This window comes from Callospermophilus lateralis, chromosome 2 (assembly GCF_048772815.1).
Source record: "Callospermophilus lateralis isolate mCalLat2 chromosome 2, mCalLat2.hap1, whole genome shotgun sequence".
Classification (NCBI taxonomy): Eukaryota; Metazoa; Chordata; class Mammalia; order Rodentia; family Sciuridae; genus Callospermophilus; species Callospermophilus lateralis.
In genome coordinates, this window is record NC_135306.1 from 79,404,988 (window position 1) to 79,411,959 (window position 6,972).

Genomic DNA, 6,972 nt, shown 5'->3' on the forward strand with positions numbered 1-6,972 from the left:
TGCAGGTGATTTCAACCACCTCCAAAGGAAACTCAGCCCCCTTTCTTCTCACAAGGCATTCTGGGTCAGTGGATCTTCAGGATGGAGACAGAAAAGCAATTGAAGGTAAGGACAAAAGAGAGGCATGCAGTTGGGTGGGGAGGATTAAAGAGCAGGCAATATGAAGCAGCAAATGAAGTCAGGAGGAAGAACTCTACTTTTAGACAAAGGATGTACTTCTGGACAATGTTGGCCGTGTAGTGTCTCAATGAGAACATTCAAGTGGCAGGCGGGCAGGTGAGGAAACTCTGATATCAGGCCATGGAGAGGAGCATTGGAAATTCAGAAAAGCTAGAAACCCCTCATTTCTACATATGACTCATATATCTGCATGGAAAACCATCTCTCTTCCTGCAGCTCCAGTGGTTCCAATGAGCACGAGGCCCTGCACCAAACAGATGTCTTAACTTTGCAAGATGTAGCTAAAAAGATATAGACACATATATACGTGTGTGTGTGTGTGTGTGTGTGTGTGTATTTACAGCATTCTTTACAAATGTATAGTATACAAATTTGAGACTAAGATGCATTAAAATTAAGTTCAAAAATCTGTTGAAAGGAAGGAAGGCAAAAAGGAAGGGAGAGGAGGAAAGGCCAGGAAAGAGAGTGGGCCTTCCACTCCACGTGGCAGCACCCTCCCTCACCTCCCTCTCTCTGGGACCTGTGAAGGGGTTCTTCCTCAGTTGAGTATGTCCAATCAGGCCACATGCCTAATTCAAATAGTAGATGAAAATCCCCAGCAATGGAAAATCTACCCCATTTCCCTTGTGACCATACTCAGTTGCCCAATTGTCCAGTCTCCTGCCCTCCCCTAACTGACAGTTTATCTTGTCTAATCACAATCTCACCACTTAAAGGGCCTGATTTTAGTGTTTTACTCTAGTTTGACCCAACTTGCCACCCCAAGTCATAAGCACAAACTCTGGGGGAAGACTGTATAAAATTTGAAACATGCTTAATGTAGAAGTTAGCAACTGTCACAATAATGCTAAGTAACAAACCAATCTAGAATTCCTTGTGACTATACCATAAGGTTCTGCGGTAAGCTGGAGATCAGTTGGGACCACTCTATTCCTCAAGTGTTCATTCTCAACCCCTGACTATTCAGATAGAAGACTATCAAGGGAAGAAGTGAGAACCTCCAGAGGTTTATGTAGTGGATACATGCAAAGGACTTTAAAGCCTAAGGTCAGAGCTTACATGTTATCATTTCCTACATATTCTCCTCACCAAAACAAATCACAATGCCACATCCACATCATAGAGTGGGTGATCACCCACTTCCCATGGAGGTAATGGGGAAAGAGTGAATATATGCCAATGAATAATCTAATCTACAACACCTATGTACTTGTCAGCTCTTGATTTCTTATACACTCAATATTTCCCTGCATCTCAATATTGACGTCATCCTTGCCCAGAATTAGGAGTGAGATAACATATTTTGGATGCGGACGTTGTCTATTATAACAAAACGTGTTTGAGGTCTACCCACCATGCCTACTCAGGATTAGATAAGAAAAATAACAAGATATTAGAGAGTTCAGTTAGAGATAAGCTGCTCTGTTCATTGTACATTGCCATCAGTAGGATTAGATGGATATATAAACAACATGTAGCTTAAACACGTACAGGCTCACAAACCACAGACATTTCTGCAAACTTGCCAGTGCCATGGGGAATCTCCAGTTTGTGGTCTGGTCTTTTATGTGGAGTTTCACTTGAGTATTTGCTTTGGAATTTGATAAACACAGCTATTCACAGGGCTATCATCACATAGTGTATTTGCTACCGCAGAAACAGAACCTCTTCTGCAGAAACATCCACTATTCATCCTGTAAGCAGAATTCCTGCCATTTCCCAAAGATCCCACACAGTGACTCCATGGGCTCCTATTTCGTGGTAATTTGTAATGCGGGGCAATGCGGTTGTTTCATACAATTCTTTTGTACCCCTCCTCTAGCAGTTACCTTCATCATGTTTCATTTCAAAACTTTTTTAAAAATCAAGAATTAGGAAAAATATGGTCATACTTTAACAACTGAAAAGTGGAGAGTAAGCAGGCTGAAGTCCTGGCGAGGGTTGTTCTGAATTTTCCTCTGATTTTCCCACCAAGTCATATCCTAAAGTCTAAGAAAATGAATTAACAGCCTGACCCAGAATTAGTTCCCAAATTTGTTTGCCTGTTATTTGATATTTTATTGTTATGTTAAAGGAACGTGACAAACCTTTCTTTCCCTTTTCTTTGTGTTCAGGCTTTAACCTAAGAGAAATTTACCAGGGGACCTAGTGGAAAATTAAACACCAATCTGGAAGTCCCAAAAGAAGAAACCACACAGAGTAGCAGAAAGTGGTCAGCTCTGTAATCAGACAGATGAGGGTTAGGATCCAGACTCTGCTCCTTCCTCTGTCATTGGGCAAAATTGCTTAATGAAACACTGTAAAAGTTACTTATTGCTACATAACAAACCATCTCAAAACTCAGTGGTTTGATACAGCAACCGCTTTACCATCATCACAGATTTGTGGATTGAGAATTAGGGCAGTGCATAGCAGGGACAGATTGTCTCTGTTCTACAAAGTCTGTGGAGGCCTGGAAATGATTGCATAACCAAGTCTAGTTGTAGGTTTGGGGACTACATGTTGGCTTATACTTGTTTTCTGTGGGCTGGGATGGATTGGTTTGGTTTGGTTTGGTTTGGTTCTTCTCCAAACAACATCTAATGGGGCTAGAATAGATCCAAGATCATTTCTGGGCTAAGATACCTGGAAGAGCTAGTATTGGCCAGGTATGTCCATCTGTCTGTCTCTTTCTCCACCTTTCCTCTCCCCAGGTAACCTCTCTACATGGCTAGCTTGCGGTACTTGAATGTCTTTTGTGACAGCTGGACCAAAAGCAAAAACTACTAGGCCTCTTAAATGTCAGATCCAGAACATGAAATATCCCTTCTACCCTATGCTGTTGGTCAAGTCAGTCAAAAGGGCCTACTCAAATCCAAGGAAAGGGAGACAACATCCCACTTCTTGATGGAAGGTTAACAAATTGCAGACATTTTTAATCTGCCAGAGATTCAGTTTCCTCATTTGTAAAATAAAGACAAAAGGAAATCCTATTTTATAAGACTGTTTTGAGAATTCTATAAAATGAATATAAAATATCTGACATTTAGTCTTTATTAGTGAATGAGTGATGGAAAACACATCTAATAATTTCCATGATCAGATCTTGGCCTTATTGATAGGAACTGAATGAAGGAATAAAATTTTCCTGGAATATCAACATTTTTCCAAGATAAAGTATATAGCAAATGCCCCTATTCTACTGTTCCCTGTTGATTTCTTCCTGTTGTTATTAGCCTTATATTGTTTTCATGGTTCAGGGAAATATAATATCCATTCTTTATGGTGAAATGGGCCACTTTATACAGAACTGTACGACAGTCTGTGAATGGATGAGGAATGTCTAGTAGGGAAGCAGACACTTAGCAAGAAGCCCTCCTGTTAGCAATGGCCTATGTATGCTAAGCCCTCTTCTGCAGACCTACAGAGGACAAAGAGAAGCCTTTTCCGTGATAGGCCTTTTCACAGATACACCCTTACCTGAGGGGGACAAGACACTGTAGACCAGAGAACAAAGGACTTAAGGAAGAGGACTCCAGTGGAAATGCCAGTTCTGACACTTGCCACAGGAGACCAGTTCCTTACCTTTTAGCAGCCTCATTTCTTTAACACAGGAGTGTATGGCCTGTGGAATGGCACTTGGGAGATGCTCAAAGGCCCTTCTTTCGGGATCTAGCAATGTCAGTGGTTTCAATTACTCAGTGCCCCAGATTTTAAATCCATTCTCTCCTTCAAGTTTCCCATCTCCACAAGTACATTTATACTGATCCTACACACGGCTCAGACTTTAGGTTGGGGAATTAACTCACTTAGCCTGCAGATGACCTGAGAGACTGAGCTTCCAGAGAGCAGGGTAGGGATCCTTTCTGAAGGCTGGGTGTTCTCCTGTTGCTACCGAGAGCCTTTCCTGAAGCATACATTTTATTTTCTCCCTGTCACCACTGTGGCTGACGATCTCAGGAAGTCAGTGTCTATTTCTCCCTCTACATTTCTTCAAGCTACTGAAGTCTGATTTCTACCTCCATGAATCCATCAGAACAGCTCTCTGGGGCCACTACTAACATACATGTTCACAAAACAACAAGTGTTTTTATTCTCATCCCACTTGACCCTGTACAGCAGCATCAACTTCTCCCTCCTTTAGAAACATTCTTCTCTTAGCTTCAAGACTTAAAATATATCTGTTTTCTTCTAGCAGACTCTCTTTCGCATACTCTTTACAGGTTCAGCTACTGTATCTGATAATTAAATTTTGGAGTCCCTCAAAACTTCATCCTGTGATTCTGCAATCTGTATAGGGGGCAAAAATGGGAGTTCATAATCCGCTTGAAACAAATGTATGAAATATGATATGTCAAGAGCTTTGTAATGTTTTGAACAACTAATAATAAAAAAAACTTCATCCTATATCATCTCCTCATCTTTCTTTGTTTCTCTTGTCTCCTCACAATCTTATCCATGACTATCCCTCAATGACTCTCTAATGACACAAAAATATACATCTCCAATCCAGACCCCTCCAAATAACAAATGCCTCCAGGTGTCTCATGGCACTGTGGACCCAAAATGTCCAAAGTTAAATCCATGTTTTTCTACTATGATATTTCTCCAAGGTTTCATTTCTCCATTTAAGAAACAACTATCTAACAGCTTCTCAAGTTAGAGATCTAAGCCATCCTTGATAGACCTCATTCCCTCTTCCCCATCATTTTATCTCCCATTTTTTAATCTGTCAGTTTATCACTACTAACATTTCATTGAGCCTACAATAATAGACTAGTAGCCATTATACCTCCATTGTTTTGTTTAACAGCAAACCATACATGAACTGTGAAATAAGTGGAATGATGACAAGCAGAACTTTCTTAGCAAAATAGATTAGACTAGATAAAGTAGAAAATAAAATATGAAAGTGTCCAGGCATGTTGATATATGCCTGTAATCCACAGTGAATCATGAGTTTGAGGCAGGAGGATCTCAAGTTCAAGACCAACCTTAGCAACTTAATGAGACTCTGTCTCAATATAGAAAATAAAAAAGGGATGTCCCTGGTTCAATCAATCCCCAGCACTGCAAAAAAAAAAATTGTATATGAAATTGAACCACCCATAAGAAAGGGTAAGTCTTATCTTGACACTTTCTAACTTCGTGTGTGTGTGTGTGTGTGTGTGTGTGTGTACTGGGTCACAGAATAAAATATATTTCTTACAGGGGACTACCTATAAAAAATGTTTGATAACCTCTGACAAAATCTATTCTGGTCTTCCTATGAAATACTGTTCAACACAACCATAGCAATTCTTTCATTACACAAATTTGATGTACCTTCCAGTAGTTTCTCCCACCACTGACAACCCACGCTGGCTACCTCCTTCAGCCCTAATCCCATCTTAAACATATTCACCCTCTTTTTCTCCATTCCAGCTGCATACGTTTTTTTTAAACTCCTCTGGATTTCCATACTCCTTCTTATTGTAGAAAAATGTCATGAGCTATTCCTTTTGTCTGTTTAATTGCCTAATTAATACCTACTATGCATCTTACTTTATGCACTAGAATATGTTCACACTTTGGTTTTGTATGAAGGTTTGGTCAATGTCCCCACTTGACTTGAAGGTCAATGAGATCAAGGACTGTTTTTACTTACCCTTATAACTACCCCTTTGGCATATAGTGGGAACTGTAACATTAATTAGATAAATCTGGATGTGAGTCGCAAGTCAGACATATTAGTCGTATGAGTTCGAGTTATCTTCACTGAGTATTAGTGTAAACTTAATCTGTGAAATAGGGGTGATAACACCTCTCTGAGAATTAAGTATGTCTAAATTAATAATATCATACAATAATGCTAAGTTATTACTTGATAAATGAAAACATATTGTAAGTCTCAAAAGATCCAGTTTTCCTCTTGGTAAGATAATCAGCCTTAGTGTTCTTCACTCTCTACCTCTGACTTTTAACCTACCTCTTCAACTTTTGTTGGAGAGGGTGGTTTCAGTATGTCTTTTACATAAGGCCCCAAACCCAAGTATGTGCTTGGTGAGCTCAATAACTTTCCAACTTTTACTGACTTTATAACCAGCACCACATCGTTAACACTGATTTGGTCTTTACTTTTTTCCTCCAGCTGTAAGTCCCTTGAGAGCAGGATCCACAGACTTTATTTTATACATATTTTGTCATTTACCCAGCAGGAGAATGAAAGGCAGCCTGGTATATTAGAGAAAGTACAAGATTTGGAATCAAAGGGTCCCTTCATTTTACCACTTAGCAGCTGAGTGACTTCAGGCTAATCTTTTAAATTTCTAAGCCACTGGTTCTGAAACAAGGCTTCATGCTGGTATCCCCCTGTCTTTTTTTATTTAGCTTTTCTTAAAATTCTAATGTGTGACAACCACTCCCACATATTGTGATATAATGGATTCGGTTGCTTCCTAGGCATTGGGATTGTTGACAGCTCCCCCGTGGGAATCTTCAACCACATTTGGACACCATTGTCCTAAATCACAAATTCTCTTTTTCTGGAAGACACTGTTGAAAACAGTCTCAGTTATGAGTGTTAATGAGACTCTTAAACAAGATTGTAGATGATAAAGGGCTTGGCCATGGTCACTAATCAGAGAATAATTGTTAGTTGGAGGTGGTGAGAAAGTAATACAGGCATAAGGAAATAGCTAATGCAGATTCAAGAGGACCCTCATCAACCTAGCTGGTGATGTAGCATATTTAGAATGTTTAAATGTCAGGTGTGCATCTGAAAACATTTTCTGACTTGTAGAAAGCACCTCACTTCAGAGGCATCTTTTATTT